Source organism: Elaeis guineensis, chromosome 12 (genome assembly GCF_000442705.2).
Source record: "Elaeis guineensis isolate ETL-2024a chromosome 12, EG11, whole genome shotgun sequence".
Classification (NCBI taxonomy): Eukaryota; Viridiplantae; Streptophyta; class Magnoliopsida; order Arecales; family Arecaceae; genus Elaeis; species Elaeis guineensis.
Genome location: NC_026004.2, coordinates 77,755,855 through 77,771,726, shown reverse-complemented (window position 1 = coordinate 77,771,726; position 15,872 = coordinate 77,755,855).

Here is a 15,872-nt window from a genome sequence, read left to right as displayed (position 1 = left end):
CATTAAAATTACAAAAATATCCTTCTAATTTTAAAATATTTATACTTAAAATCCAAAAAAAAATTAAGAGTATAAATTAGAGATCAAAACTTCAATTTTATTGCGAGATAGCCCAACGATCTATCTCAATCCTAACACCATTAAAACGTCCTACTTTTCATCATTCATCCATCTTAAAGTATTTTATCCTTTGTCATTCATTTAGCAATATAAATCTTAAAGTACTCCGACCACAATCATCTATTCGTATGCACAAATCTTAAAGAGATTTTATCTTTTATCATCCATTGGTTTGCATGAGTGCAAAGTACTCTATCTATGATTTATTTGCTTACACGAATCTCAAAGTGCTTCATCTGTGATCTATTTACCCATGTAGATCTCAAAGTGCTCCATTGTTTATCATTTATTTGTCCACATAAATCTTAAAGCACTCTATTGTTTATCATTCATTTATTTGTATTGATCTAAAAATACTCTATCATCAGTCATTCATCTGGATGCACAAATCATAAAGCACTCCACCCTCCATCATCTATTCCTTTGTGTACATATCTTGAAGTACTTTATCCTTTATCATCCATTCGTCGGTATAGATCTCAAAGAACTTGATTCCCTGTAATCTATCTGCTTGCACAAATCTTGAAGCGCTCCATCATCTATCATTTATCCATCTATACAGATTTCAAAGTGCTTCATCTTTTGCCATCCCTTAGTCTGTCCTCCATCATCCATCTATTTGCATAGATCTTAAAGCATTCTATTTTTTATCATCTATTAATCTACATAGATTTTAAAGTATTATATCTCTTGTTATTTATTTGCCATCATAAATCTCAAAATATTTCATTTACAATTATTCATATGTCTGCATAGATCTTAAGCACTCCATACTTTATCATTCACCAGCCCACATAGATCTTAAAAAGCTCTATTCTTCATCATTCATCTTTTTGCATGGATTTTGCAGTATTATATTTTTCATCATCCATCCATCTATATGAATCCTAAAGGACAAAGCCATTCATCCACGGGCGGAAATCTCAAAGTGCAACTTTCATCTTCTTTCAGTTTCCATCGAATCAAGAGTCCCATGCTAAATTCTTATGAAGGATGGTTATGAGATTTTATAAAAATTATTAGGTGATCTTTTTACGATAACATTCTCTAAGGAGATAGGTGATTGGATTATTTTATAATTATTTAAAATTTTGAGATCTAATTGATATGCTATAAATTTTTAGAATTTAATAAATTTAAAAAAATATTTTAATATTTTTTTTAATTTTATTAGTCATATATTTTTTTTTTCTCTTGAGCATCCAAATGTACGAAGATATTTCAAAAAAATTAAAATTAAAAAAATAAAATAATAAATAATCTAGAGAGACATACGTACAGCCAGTTGGTAAAGATGAAATAAAGAAAGTTCTCCAAAAAAAAAAAAAAAATGTTAGAATAAAAAAATCAAATAAGAAACAACCGAGAGAGATGTACAGCCACTTGGTAAAGATGAAATAAAGAAAGAAAGTTCTCCGAGATGGATAAGGGCAGACCAGCAAAAAAAAATTACCATCATTTTGTCTCTTTGCAGATTTTCTTTTCATCAAAAATAAACAATAGATGCGCATGTCTCACGATGATGGATATTTTATATTATCTTTCAAATCGATGTGAAGCACGAGCATGTGCTCTCTCAAGCATCTAAGGACATAAAAATATGAGCGAATTGTTAAAACAAAAATAAATAAATAAATAACTAAGGAACGTACTGCTATGGGTGGAGTTAAAATAGACTCAGTCTGATGCCAGGGTGGCAACTTGTGGTGCATCGTAGGAGTGCACGATCATACGATGAACGATCAGTATAGGACACTACAGCAACACACATTGTTTACTAGCCATCCATCATGTGATGGATGGCTAATATGGTACACCACATATTATAATGCATCATCTGTGTTGATGCAAGATTCTCTAGGGCACCAAGATGTTGGAGTGGACGACGAAGTTGAGTCTCCTGAGATATGATCTGTAAAAAAATTTCGACCGGAAGTTACTCCGATAGTAATCCACCGATGCTCAAATCAGAATTTTTGTTTAACAGAACGAGTAGTGTGAGAGATAAAGTAACGATCATTATAAAAAAATAGATTATTAGCGACAGCTAATTGCCGTCACTAATAGTAGAATTATTGTCGTTAATACTATTAGCGATGGACTCTTATCGCTAAAATTTGATCGAAAATAACATCATTACTAATTATCATTATTAGTGATAATAAATATTTCAATGCTAATAAAGATAATTAGCGATGATATTAGAGACAACGAAATCATCACTAATAATTTAATTTTTTTATTAATTAAAATTTTAAAAATTATTAGCGATGGTAATATCGTCGCTAATGTCATCACTAATAGTTTTTTATTTTTTTTTAAAACTATTAGCGACGATATTTGTGTTGCTAATACCGTCGCTAATAATTTTTTAAAATTTATAATTAAATATTTTAAAATCTATTTTAATCACAGTTACAAGCAATAATATTTTTTAAAATCTATCGTAAATAAAAGAATAATTATTTACTATAATCGTAAACATAAAATTAATTATATTATATTAAAAATATAAATTTTATAATTTTATACTATACAAATATCAAAATTACATACATATCCAAAAAAATATTTCATGTGAGATCCTTCTCATCGTCCTCCCCATCCTCCTCTTGCTCCTGTACGTCCTTTTTAGTAGCTGGTGGATGAGAGCCAGATGTCTCAGCATCCTGTAATGAAAAAAATAAGATATTATTTAATAAATTTTAATATAAAAATATATATATCGATACGAAGACGTATATTTTAATATATTATTTCGATTATCGAATAGATTATTCCTATATATTTCATTCGATGATATGGAACTATAGACACCCTCGATCTATTGATTGGATGGTTAGATTAAATTTTTACTCCCCAAGTCCTCTTTTTGAACTCAAGCCTAAACATATGAAGCTTCTAAATATAAAAATTTTAAATAAGTAAAGAAAATTATGGTTGGACTTACCTACTGTGATAGTTATGACAATAAGTCCAGCTGATCGCGTAGATGCAGATCCTGAAGAATCTCAATGACTATATCGCGAACGACGTCTTAGAAGCTCTAAGGTCGCTAGCTCCAAAGCCTCCACACGACTTTCTCCACATGTACATCACTGCACGTCTGGGCCGTTGAGATTTGAGAGGAGGATGTCGAAGAGCATCGAGCTGTTGGAAATTATGTCCCAAAATCAATCGTTAGTCTATTGACGGTTGAGCTTATTATTGTAATTATATATGAATTATTGAATTAATAAATATTATTTGATTTTCTCATACTGTGTACATCTTATTTTGAACTCCTGTTATGTGATGAAGTAATGCGATCGCGATGCTGTCGTTAGGACACCGTGATTATCAAATAAATTTTGACTTCAATAAAAATTAAAAATATGTAGAAAGTAGTGAGTCGGATCGAATCCACAGAGAAGGTAATATTTTGATTTGAAATCTTTGATTTTACAAAAAGAAAATAAAATTTTGGAGAAAGCAATTTAAGTCGGAAAATAAAAATTAAAAGTACAAAAAATAAATCGGATACTAAGATCTACTAACTAGATCCTAGCATCTACTTGCAATAAAAATAAATAATAAAAATTTAAAAAGTATAAAAATAAATTGGTACTAAAATCTACTAATTAGATCCTAGCATCTACGTGCAAAAAATAAAAGACAGAAATTTAAAGTACAGAAAAATAAATTTTGTATTAATTAAAATTAAAATTCAAGTATAAAGAATTTAAAAAGAATAATAAAATAAAATAAAAATAAAACTATAATAAAGATCTGAAGTTGATCAGCCAAGCCTCGTCGGAAAGATGATTGTGACCTCTCCGTCTTCCGTCGTACTCCGTAGAGCGAACCGACTTCTCTTCTTCTTTTTCTTGGATTTCTAAAGATATTTTATTTTTTTATTTTTTTATACCTTATACTCAATTTTTTTTCTCACAAAGCTTATTTCCAGATCCCCTGTTTATAGATGAATTTTTCATAATTTTTTGGTAGGAAAAGGAGTCCTAAAACCCTTAGAAATCGTATTAATCTTCTTAGGAATATTCCTGACCGTCGGATCAGCTTCGGACCGTCTAGATCTGATCAAAAATCATAGTTTTAATCTTTATCAAAGTCGGATCGAATGTCAGCCGTTGGATCTGGGTTCTGACGAAGTTTTGGCCATGGGATCGTGCAATTTAAATTCTTAACACAGTCGGGAGCATTCTCAGCCGTCTGATCACTTGATGGATTGCTTCTGGGCCATCGGATCATGCAAAAACCCCTCTTGCTGTGAGCTGTGCCTGTGGACCATGTGAAGTTTTTTGTGGACCGCACCCTGGCTCTATGGACCGACCGACCAGTCAACCGTGCATCGAAGGCTATTTTCTTTATTTTTTAGGATATTTTGGCTCCATTTTTTATCCGATTTTTACCTAAAAAATTGAAAAAAATATGCATTAAATTCTTAAAAAAATTTTCTTCATTTTGATGCTTAAATTACTCAATTAAATTAATATCTATTTTTGTATAAATATATCTAATTTCATATTTTTTTAAAAATTACTTATTTTTTAAGAAAATTCAATAAATTCATGAAATTAGAATTTTTAAGAAGATGTTAGCATCATAAATTATCAAAAATATCTTCAATAAATGTAAAAATATACCACTTATCATACTCCCCAACTTGAACTTTGCTCGTCCTCGAGTAAAGAAAGAATTTAGAATCAAGTACTGTTTAACTTAAAATCTCAAATTTCACCAAATAATTTTCAAAAGAACCACTGATGTTCAGTAAAGTATAAATGAGGTATGTCATTGGGATATTAATACTAGTCAATATAAGAGTTAAACTAAGAACACTAAATCTTTTCTGAACTTTTTCAAATTATCTCTACCTTTATCTCTAAATCATTTACCTTCACATGGACAAGTATATTATTACTTCCGTCCTTCATTTATTGATTGATTTTTTTTTTAATGTTGTACTACTATTGAGTGTCTTAACCCCTTAAACTTTCTGTTTGACCCATGTAGCGAGTTTTCAGTCAATGACTCTCAAACCAGATGGCTTTAGGGCATTAGGTATAAAATATCCCTCGAACCTACTTGCTCGAATCAAATAGGCTACGAGTTAAAACTAGCTTTACAATAAAGCTTCTTTGCCCTTCATACCTTTTGATGTGAAACTCAATGCTTGCTTAGGCAAAGAGGCTCGATTACTCAGTATGAAGTATTTGAAAAAAAAAATTTTTATTTTTTTTAAATATATGAAGAAACGTATAGTTACTTTACACAAGTCCATAAGAAGTAAACTCTTTTTTGATGCTGGTAGAAAGATTTAGAAATACTCAAAGAAAACTATTTAAGTTCTAAACTTAACTCTTTATTGAGTTTTCTTAATACTTGATCTCTCAATATCTCACAAACTCTCTGATCTGTGCATCAATTTTCTTTTAAAAATACTTGGTTTAACTTGATTCTTAAGTATAATCAGATGCTTAAATACCAAATACTAACTTACTTGAGGACTTAAAAAAAAAATTTTATTCTCCCCCCCAACTTAATCAATATTGTCCTCAATGGAGTAGGAAAAATGAACGGTGCATGTAAAGAGAAAGAAAAAGAGAGATATCACCTGATCCATAAGTCTTTTCAAAACTAATTCTCCCCCCAACTTAGCCAAGTTTATTTTCAGATTCCTACAAAAGATACAAAGCAAGACTCGATTATCCTAAACAAAATGCAAAAGAAAGCAAAGGCAAAAGCAAAAATTGAAAACTTGAAAATTGGGTTGCCTCCCAGGAAGCGCTAAGCTTACCGTCTTCAGTCAGACCATGCTGATTCTCTCACCTATCCCGTATCGAATATTGGATTGACAAATTTCAATGATTTTGGATTGCCAATCTCAAGAAGATGGCCTTTAATAAATTTCAATATTTTATTATCAATCTTCAAAAAGTATTTCACATCTTCATTTTTAATTGTAGTAAGATAATTCACAAACTCATTCATAAACCTTTGTTTATCAAGAATTTCTCCTATTTGTTCTTCTACAATGCTCATGAATTGAGTTTTTGGGTTAGGAGTTGAGTTCAACGCAATGGATACTGGAAGGGTGTCACTTAATTTTAAACATATATATTCAGATGTGATCAAGGATAATTTCAATTCTGGAGGGGATGGTGATTCTAAAGAAGAAGAACCGATTTCTAAAGCTGAAGCAAATGAAACTTTTGGTGAATATATCTCAGGTAACTCATCTGCTATCTTCTCAATATCAATTTTGAGCTCAGGTTCTTCTATCGGATTAGTCTCAATACTAACATGTTCTTTCAAATTTATATTTCGGCTAGCATCAGTACTAGCCTCACTCATCTGGTCTTGGTATGAGTCCTTAAGAATTTTATCTCTTGTAAACTCAGAGATTACTATATCAATTTTAAATTGAGGATTCTTAAGTGGAACATTGGATTGATGACTTGGTCCAGGTAGTTGGTGGATGGTTGGGATGTTTTCAAAATTCGGTATTAGTTCGTTTGGCAATCGACCTAGTTCTCTCCTCATGGTAGACTCTGTTAATTGATCTATTTGTGCTTTTAACCTAACAAGGGATTGCTGTTGGGTCATGATTATTTGTTGAAGTTGGCTAAATCTATCGTTGGCTAGATTGGTCTGTTGAGGAGGTGGGTATAACGGCTGATTGTAATAAGATATTGAGTATGCTGACTAGGCTGACCACTATTATAAGCATAATTCTGGTATGGAGGCCTACTCTAAAAGTTCTGCACAGAAAAAATTTGGGTCTGAACCTGAGTCTGTTGGGGTCTCCAAGAAAAATTAGGATGATTCTTCCAGCCTAAATTATATGTGTTAGAGAATGGATCATTGACAGATTTGGAGTAACCTTGAGCCGCTTGAACTTGTTCTTAAATAAAAGATAGAAACTGTGCAGCTGTGGGACATTCGCTCACATGATGGATCGGACTAGCACAGATAGAATAAATCTCCTGATAATTAGATGGTGGTGTGTATTGTATAGGAGATTGTTGATCTAATGCTAGGAACTGATCAAATTTCTAGGCAAGAAGGTCGACTTTATCTAATCTTTGGGCTATTAGATTCAGATCGACCTCAGGACTAGAGTTAAAATATTTGATCCCATAGAATGATGGAAACATCGATGGATTATAGATGGAAAGAATAAAATATTTCTTCATCTGTCTAGGTGGTTCTCAGAATTTTTAGCCATTTGTTTATTAAGTGTAACATGGATCAGTCATTCAATTTTAGGATTAGGTTCAACTAGGTCAGAAAAATTATACCGTGCATGTATTAGTGTAAACCCTATTATGTGTGTTGTTAAGATTTTTTTTTTTTTAAGAAGAAGGAGGAGGAGAAAAAGAAGAGAAAAGAAAGAAAAAAAAAGTTCTAAAGGTGAGATCCTTAAGAAAAGTCTTAGATCTAAAGACGTAAGATGAGCAGAATTAGTTGTGGTTAAGTGTTAATTGCAATCAAGTTAGTAAACAGTTAAACCTAGACACCTATGGATTTCTTAGACCTAACAGTTCGATGTAGAGTGGCTTAGTCTAGATACAAATTGGATTTGTTCTCACTTCCTTCAACTAGCCAGGTAAGAGGTGAGGTCATGGGGGTCCTCCCGTTGCTTGTCTTAGACACCAATTGAATTGGTCAGGTAAGCTAATGGAACCAATTAAATAACCATAAATCCACTTAGGCTAAGCCTTTGTAACCTCTAGCCTTAACACTAGTTTCAAAGATGAGTCCAAACTTACTTTGTACTTGACTTGATCACAATACTCAAACTAAACTCAATTGATCCTAGGGGCCAATGTCTACTTGATTTTAGTTAGACTAGGGTTAATGTGGGATGCTGGTTGGTTGTTTTTGGGCCAAGGGAGGGTGACGAAATTTTTACCTTATCTTGTTATGGGTGTTGCTCTTAAATTGATTTGAGATGAATATGCACAACCAAGTTCAAACAAGGGATTCTATGCAACTAAATTAGATGCATGAAACTAATAAAACTTAAAAGCTTACCTTGTCTCCAACGATCATCAAAAATAAATCTACAATGATGAATGCTTCTAAAAATTAAGTTTCTACTCTTGTCATACAATTTTTATTAGATTTTATGTGGATGAATTTTAGATTAATTAAAAAATAAATAGTAATTAATACTAAAAAAAAGTTAAGGCTAGAGTTAGGATTGATCTCACCAACTTGAAAGCTTTCTACCTTTTTTTTTTTTGAATTTTTGAATTTTTTTCTATAAAAAGATAAAAAAAAAGTTAGTAAGCAATAGTCACAAGAAAATCAAAGAAATCAAATATTAAAATTGATGCCTTCCCCGACAATGGCGCTAAAAATTGATGCGATCGTGATGCTGTCGTTAGGACACCGTGATTATCAATCAAATTTTGACTTCAATAAAAATTAAAAATATGTAGAAAGTAGTGAGTCAGGTTGAATCCACAGAGAAGGTAGGATTTTAATTTGAAATATTTGATTTTACAAAAATAAAATAAAATTTTGAAGAAAGTAATTTAAGTCAGAAAATAAAAATTAAAAGTACAAAAAATAAATCGGGTACTAAGATCTACTAACTAGATCCTAGCACCTACTTACAATAAAAATAAATAATAAAAATTTAAAAAGTATAAAAGTAAATTGATACTAAGATCTACTAATTAGATCCTAGCATCTATGTGTAAAAAATAAAAGACAGAAATTTAAAGTGCAAAAAAATAAATTTTGTATTAATTGAAATTAAAATTTAAATACAAAAAATTTAAAAGTGATAATAAAATAAAATAAAGATAAAACTATAATAAGGATCTGAAGATGATCAGCCAAGTCTCGTCGAAAAGATGGTTGATGACCTCTCCGTCTTCCGTCGTACTCTGTAGAGCGAACCGACTTCTTTCCTTCTTTTTCTTGGATCCCTAAAGCTATTTTATTTTTTTTTATTCTTTTATACCTTATACTCAATTTTTCTTCTCACAAAGCTTATTTCCAGATCTTTTATTTATAGATAAATTTTTTATAATTTTTTTGTAGGAAAAGGAGTCCTAAAACCCTTAGAAATCGTATTAATCTCCTTAGAAATATTTCTGGCCGTCGGATCAGCTTTGGACCATCCAAATCTAATCAAAAATTATAGTTTTAATCCTTATCAAAGTCAGATCAAATATCAACCGTTGGATCTGATTCTGATGAAGTTCTGGCCGTCGGATCGCGTAATTTAAATCCTTAACACAGTCGGGAGCGTTCTCAGCCATCCGATCACTTGATGGATTGTTTCTGGGCTGTTGGATCGTACAAAAACCCCTCCCTCACTGTGAGCCACGTCTGTGGACCGCGTGAAGTTTTCTGTGGACCGCACTCTAGCTCTGTGGACCGACCGACCGGTCCACCGTGCACCGACGACTATTTTCTTTATTTTTTAGTGTATTTTGACTCTGTTTTTGCTTCGATTTTTACCTAAAAAATTAAAAAAATATGCATTAAATTCTTCAAAAAAAAAAATTATTTTGGTTCTTAAATTGTTCAATTAAATTAACATCTATTTTTATATAAATATATCTAATTTTATATATATATTTTTAAAATCACTTATTTTTTAAGAAAATTCAATAAATTCATGAAATTAGGATTTTTAAGAAGATGTTAGCATCATAAATTATCAAAAATATCTTCAATAAATATAAAAATATACCACTTATCATGAAGTCCTTAAAACTATTTGATTCGATATAGGAGGATATATTATTTAGTCCTTAAACCTTTAGTTTACGATCAAATGATATACTATTATTAAGACGATAGCTATATCAAATATAGGTCATTGTGTGCCATATACGTTGGTTGTCCTCTTAACCAAGGAATGTGGAGACACTGATATAGCATGCAAGTGAGATGTAGGAGTACATCTCACTAAACGTGACCAACTGCTGAGCACTCTGTTGTTAAGAGTAGCTCACGAAGGATATAGGTATAAGTGTCCCTCTAACCTAAGATCACCATGATGACTTACAAGCAACTCACTGTGCTTTGATGTCAGACTATTTGAATTTTTAATTCAGTGATGAAAGATTTTTGGGTACAGTCAAGTACTTGAGAAGTCAGTGTGTAAGTCAAGATAGAATTGACCCCTTCGAATAAGTAGGAGTTAATATATCAGTGTGTTTTAATTCAGTAAAACCTTGATCGAGGTAATCCATGTGATAGATTTTAAAAATTAAAATACAGTGTAGATGATCATATTAGGATTGACAGTTAAACCCTAAGTCACCTTGAGCATTTGGGTCAAAGAGATGAATTATACGGTAACTATATGCCAATAGGTTCTTGAATGATGTTTCACAATCTTTCGACCTATCCGGACGTCGGGTATCATTGCTAGATGATCACTTTGATTGATATAGGAAGATTATTCCTATACTACTAGCTTAGGTTCAAACCTATGAGGTCATACTCAAAAAAAATTTCAGACTGATCATATAGCTGATCGATGATTAAGAATCGTTCTAGGATAAAACAGTCAATTCGATTGATGATTAACCCTGTGCAAAAGTTATAATAAATCAATTTGCTAATTGTTGGTGAATTGTAAGAGGATTGATTAGTAATTAGATTATCAATTAGCTCAATTTGATTGAGCATTGAGGTTTGGATCAAATCTAATTGAATTAGATTCAATTTGATTTGATCTGATTAGGTTATGAGATGACCTAATCGCTAAAGATATTCGATTCCTAATTTGATCAGAACTTGAGCTCGATTAATTTTTAATTTGATTAAAATTTAATTGAGACTATTTGCTATCTAATTAGATAAGATTTAGTGGTCTAATTGGGTCTAACCTAATTTGATTGGGTTAAGAATCTAACTGGATGAGAAAATAATTTGAATTCAAATCACTTGCACCTCCTTTCTCTGCGCCCTCTTATTCTTCACGCGAGAAAAATTTTTTATATGAATTTTTCTCATCTCCAAAAACTTTTTTATATCTATATCTAATTCTTTTTGAATTAAAAATTAGTTGGTTTAAATTTAAGTTCAAATGAGTTTGAATTTGAATGAAAATCTAGAGTCCAAATTGAGTTAGACTCTTCTCTTCATGCCATCATCTTTCTCCATGCATAAAGTATTTTTGCATGAGATTTTTTACACCAATCTAATGTTGGTTAATTTCTTTCTAAGTTCATAAGATAAGAATAAAGTTTGATTCAAAATTTAATTCAAATTTGATTTGAATTGGTGATAAAGATCAACCAATATTTGAAATTGAACTGAAACTACCTATTCTTTATCCTTATCTTCCATGAGACGCCACCCTTAAGAAGGGATCAGTTTTATGCAAGATAAGAAGTAATTTTTGGCATAAGAAATCTGAGAGGGGGCATGAAAAGTTGATAGTAGGTTGGGCTTTCATGCATGAGAAATAGAGGAAGTCTTCTTCCTCTCGGGTGTGAGGTGTCGGTTCTAGAATTTCAACTCTAGATTTTATGAAAAGAAAAATACAAGAGTGAGTCTTGTCCAATCTTCTACACTATCACCTCCTCATAAAGCTTCATCTTCTAATCTAGAAGAATCCAAGAGATCCAAAGAAAAGAGCTTGGATCAACTATCCAGAGCTTTCGACACGAGCTAGCACTCCTACGAAGGAAGATCCGATCAGGACTTCGAGTGGACAAACTGTAGAGACTAGATGACCTGTGCGGATACTCGATATTAGCAAGAGCTTCATACCATGCCTATCAGTAGTGGAGATCATCGATCCATGAAAAAGTGATGAGTTCTGAAATCAACCGATATGATCTAAAAGTTAGATCAGATTTAGGACATCGATGTGATCGATGTTGTTTCTATTTTATATCAAATTTTGTATATAAATTTTTTATATCATAGATTCTTAATGATAGTTTATATCTAATTTAAAGTATATTTAAAAGATTAAATTATTTAATCTTTTATTATTCTACTATAAAAATTTTAAAAATACATGCTTTGAACTATCCATTTTTTTCTTCAATTGGTATCAGAGCGGAGTTTCTTATGACATAATTTTTTTTACATATAACCTGATATTACATGTATTTAGATCTATAATTTAATTTAGATTAGATCTGATATGTGATATTTAGATCTAAAATTAATTATAGATCTGATCGCACAAACTGATATAAGTAAGGTTTACTCCTTACAGTGCAAAGGTTGTCCTAGTTTGTGCTGATCTTTATAAAATTTAATTTTAATTATTTAGATTAGATCTAAATAATTAATTTAGAATCTGAGTAATATAGTAATCTAATTGAATAGATTCTCATAGCTGTTCGGTCCTAAGAGAAATCAGGATTTTGCAACTCTATTTATCCATTCGATGGGATCTCCTATAGCGTGTAGGAGTGCTATACGATCTTTTTCATGATGATGAATAATAAAAAAAAATTTAAAATTTTATTTTAGATCTGAAATAATATATATTAGATCTAAAATTAGTATCTTGATCATTAGATGATTGATTATAAAAATATTTTAAAAAATTAAAAATTATTTTCAAACATCGAACCCGAACCCATGTCAGCCCAAAACTTAATTGAAAATTAAGCGATCTAGATTTGAGAATCAAAGATCTAAGTCATTCATTTCATAATTCATGGATTAATGGGTTAGCTCGAGTCAAGTTCATTTAACTGGGTCAGACCTAGGGTTAGAAATCATTGATAATTGACTATGTTAGTAATTGATCTAATCTAATTAAAAGTTAATTCTGATTGGGTCAATTTCTTCTCTTGATCAATTTCAATAGTTATAGTTGATCAAATCCATATCTTTGATTAGACCAATATAGACTTTGATCGTAACTCTGTGATCGAATTCAAATCTATAAGTTGATCAAATTGAAAATGACTAACCAGTTGGTGTCTTAGGTAAGTATGGCAGCTTTAATCGGTGGTTATTAATTGGGAGCTATTCGCATAGATTGAATTTATGTCGAGTTAATGATATATCCCTCCTACCAATCTCACTTACTTGACCAACATGGTGAATCATGTTTTGATTAGATCACTTAATGATTGGGGTTGACTCATGCTAACTAGAAAATCAATATGACTGATTTAGGTGCCCCTAGTTCAACTTGTCTTGAGTCTTCTTTATGACTTGGTGAAGTCAGTGGGAGGATTCATGACTGGTTGGCTGGATCAGCTTATGCCTGATCCTCTTTAATCTGACTTGGTGAAGTCAGTGGAAGGATTAAGATTAACTGATCAAGTCTTTTCTCATCTCTCAATTCAACTAATTAAATTCTCTAAAATTGTTAGGCCTCTAAAATAAAATAGTTATGATGATAACTAGATCATAGCCTTCCATTAGTTAAATGATAATGAGTCCAATAGTTTAAATGATTATTGGAGGCACCACACACCTGGTGCTCATCTGGCTATCGAAATTATCATTCATAATATATTGATTTAGTTGTATCTTTCTGATGATGGTCAGGTTGGTCGAGCCACACTCAGGTCTGGTCACTCGTTTATCAGGTGCACTAAATTCTGGTATGTTAATGGTTGGACCTAATCAAAAATTTCAATGGAGGTGCTACACACCTACTGAAGAGGTGTCTGGGGCAAAATTAAATGTTAAAAATTATTTAGTAGAATAATTGATTAAGAACCTACCCATGGGTGCATAAGCATTGGCTGAGCCACACTCGGACCCATGTACAGTCCATATGAATTCTAGTATCCACTAAGAAATTAGAGTAATTCTTCGAATTAGAAGTAGAGGCTATCAATTCGAAAAAAATAGTGGAAGAACTTTTAGACTAAAATCCATATCTTTAGGCTTCATCAATTCATAGACTAATTAAGTTTTGATTTTTCTTTTGCTATTATGGCTACCATCTTGTCGCTCCGATTGTTATTAAATAGTGATAAATTGATGAGACCAAATTTTGATAGTTGGTATCGAAAGCTTAAAATAGTTCTGAAGCACGAATGGATCTTATACGTATTGATAAATCCGACACCCAAAAAATCAGCTCCGAACGTGTATAGCACGATCAGAGATACTTATCAGAAGTGGCTTAACGATCGAACTTTAGTTCATTGTATTATGCTTGCCGTAATGAATGATGAGTTCAGCCATCGTTTCGAGAATGTTCAACCATAGGATATGTTGCAAATGTTGAACGAGTCTTTTGGCACACCCGATGACGTTGAGAGGCACAAGACTAGTTGTGCCATCTTCAATGCTAGAATGAGGGAAGGAGCATCGGTCATCGATCATGTACTATACATGATCGAGATGATTGAGTGCTTAAGCAAGCTCGACTTTCTCTTGCATGAGCAGTTGGGGAAAGATGCCATTTTGAACTCTCTGCCCAAGTCTTACCTCCTTTTTCTTACTCATTTTCGAATGACAAAATCTATGATCAACTACCACGGTTTGTTGGGGTTGCTGCAGAATTTTAAGAAGGATCACCAACTCCATAAGAAGTCGGTGAATGTAGTGGGTGTTGAAAAATGTGTCCTAAAGTCAATCATCTAGGTTGTAGATGATTGTGCTCTATATAAGTATATGAATTATAGAATGATAAATGTTATCTGGCAGATTCATCATAAGGAATATATCTTCTAAAATAGAACTGATATGTTATGATGAAGTCCTTAGAACTACTTTCAAATTGATAAAGGAAGATTTATCATGTGGTTCTTAAATCCTGCTTACGACCAAATGATACAATTGTTACAAGGACAATAATTATATTAAGTGTAGGTTATTGTATACCATATTAGTTGGTTGTCCTCTTAACCAAGACGTGTAGTGATACGGATATGGCATACGGGTGATATGTAAGAGTACATTTCACTGAGGTGACCACTTCTGGAATACTCTGCTGTCAAGGGTTATTCTGATGGGATATAAGTATATGTGTCCCTCGGATCTGAGGCTGTCTCGGTGACTTGCAAGCAACTCACTGTGCTTTGGTGTCGGATTATCCAAATTTTTAATTCGATGATGGAAGATTTTTAGGTACAGTCAAATACTTGTGAAGTCTTAGTGCGAGTCAAGATGGGATTTATCACTTCGAGTAAAATTGAAGATGATACATTATTGTGTTTCAATTCAACAAAATTTTGGTCAAAGTAGTCCTAATGAAGAGTCACAGGATTTTTAAGGTTGAGACACAATATGGACCACTCTTTCTGGGTTGACAATTTACCCTTAGTCATCTTTGAGCATCAAGTGTCAAAGGGATGAATTATATAGTAACTATATCCACATAGGTTCTAGAATGTTGCTAGACATACATTCGGCCTATCCGAACGTCGGGTCCCATTGCTAGAAGGTTACATCGATTAGTACAAGAATTATTCTTGTGTTACTGATTTATTTTCGAATCTATGGGGTCATACACATAGAAGTACTAATTTGATCAAATGGCTGATCAACAATTATGAATTGTTGAAAAGTTTAATTATCAATTTGATTGATGATTAATCTTATGCAAAGATTATAATAAATTATTTATTAATAATTAGTAAATTAAAAAAATAATTAATTAATAATATGATTATTAATAAGCTCAATTTGATTGAGCAATGGAGATTGGATTAGATCTAATTGAATTGGATTTAATTAGATTGGATTTGGATTAATTGGATGCAGTCCTATTAAATAACAGGGCCTATTCCAATTAATCTTAGGGATGCATGAATATATATTTTATAGGCTTGGATTGGATC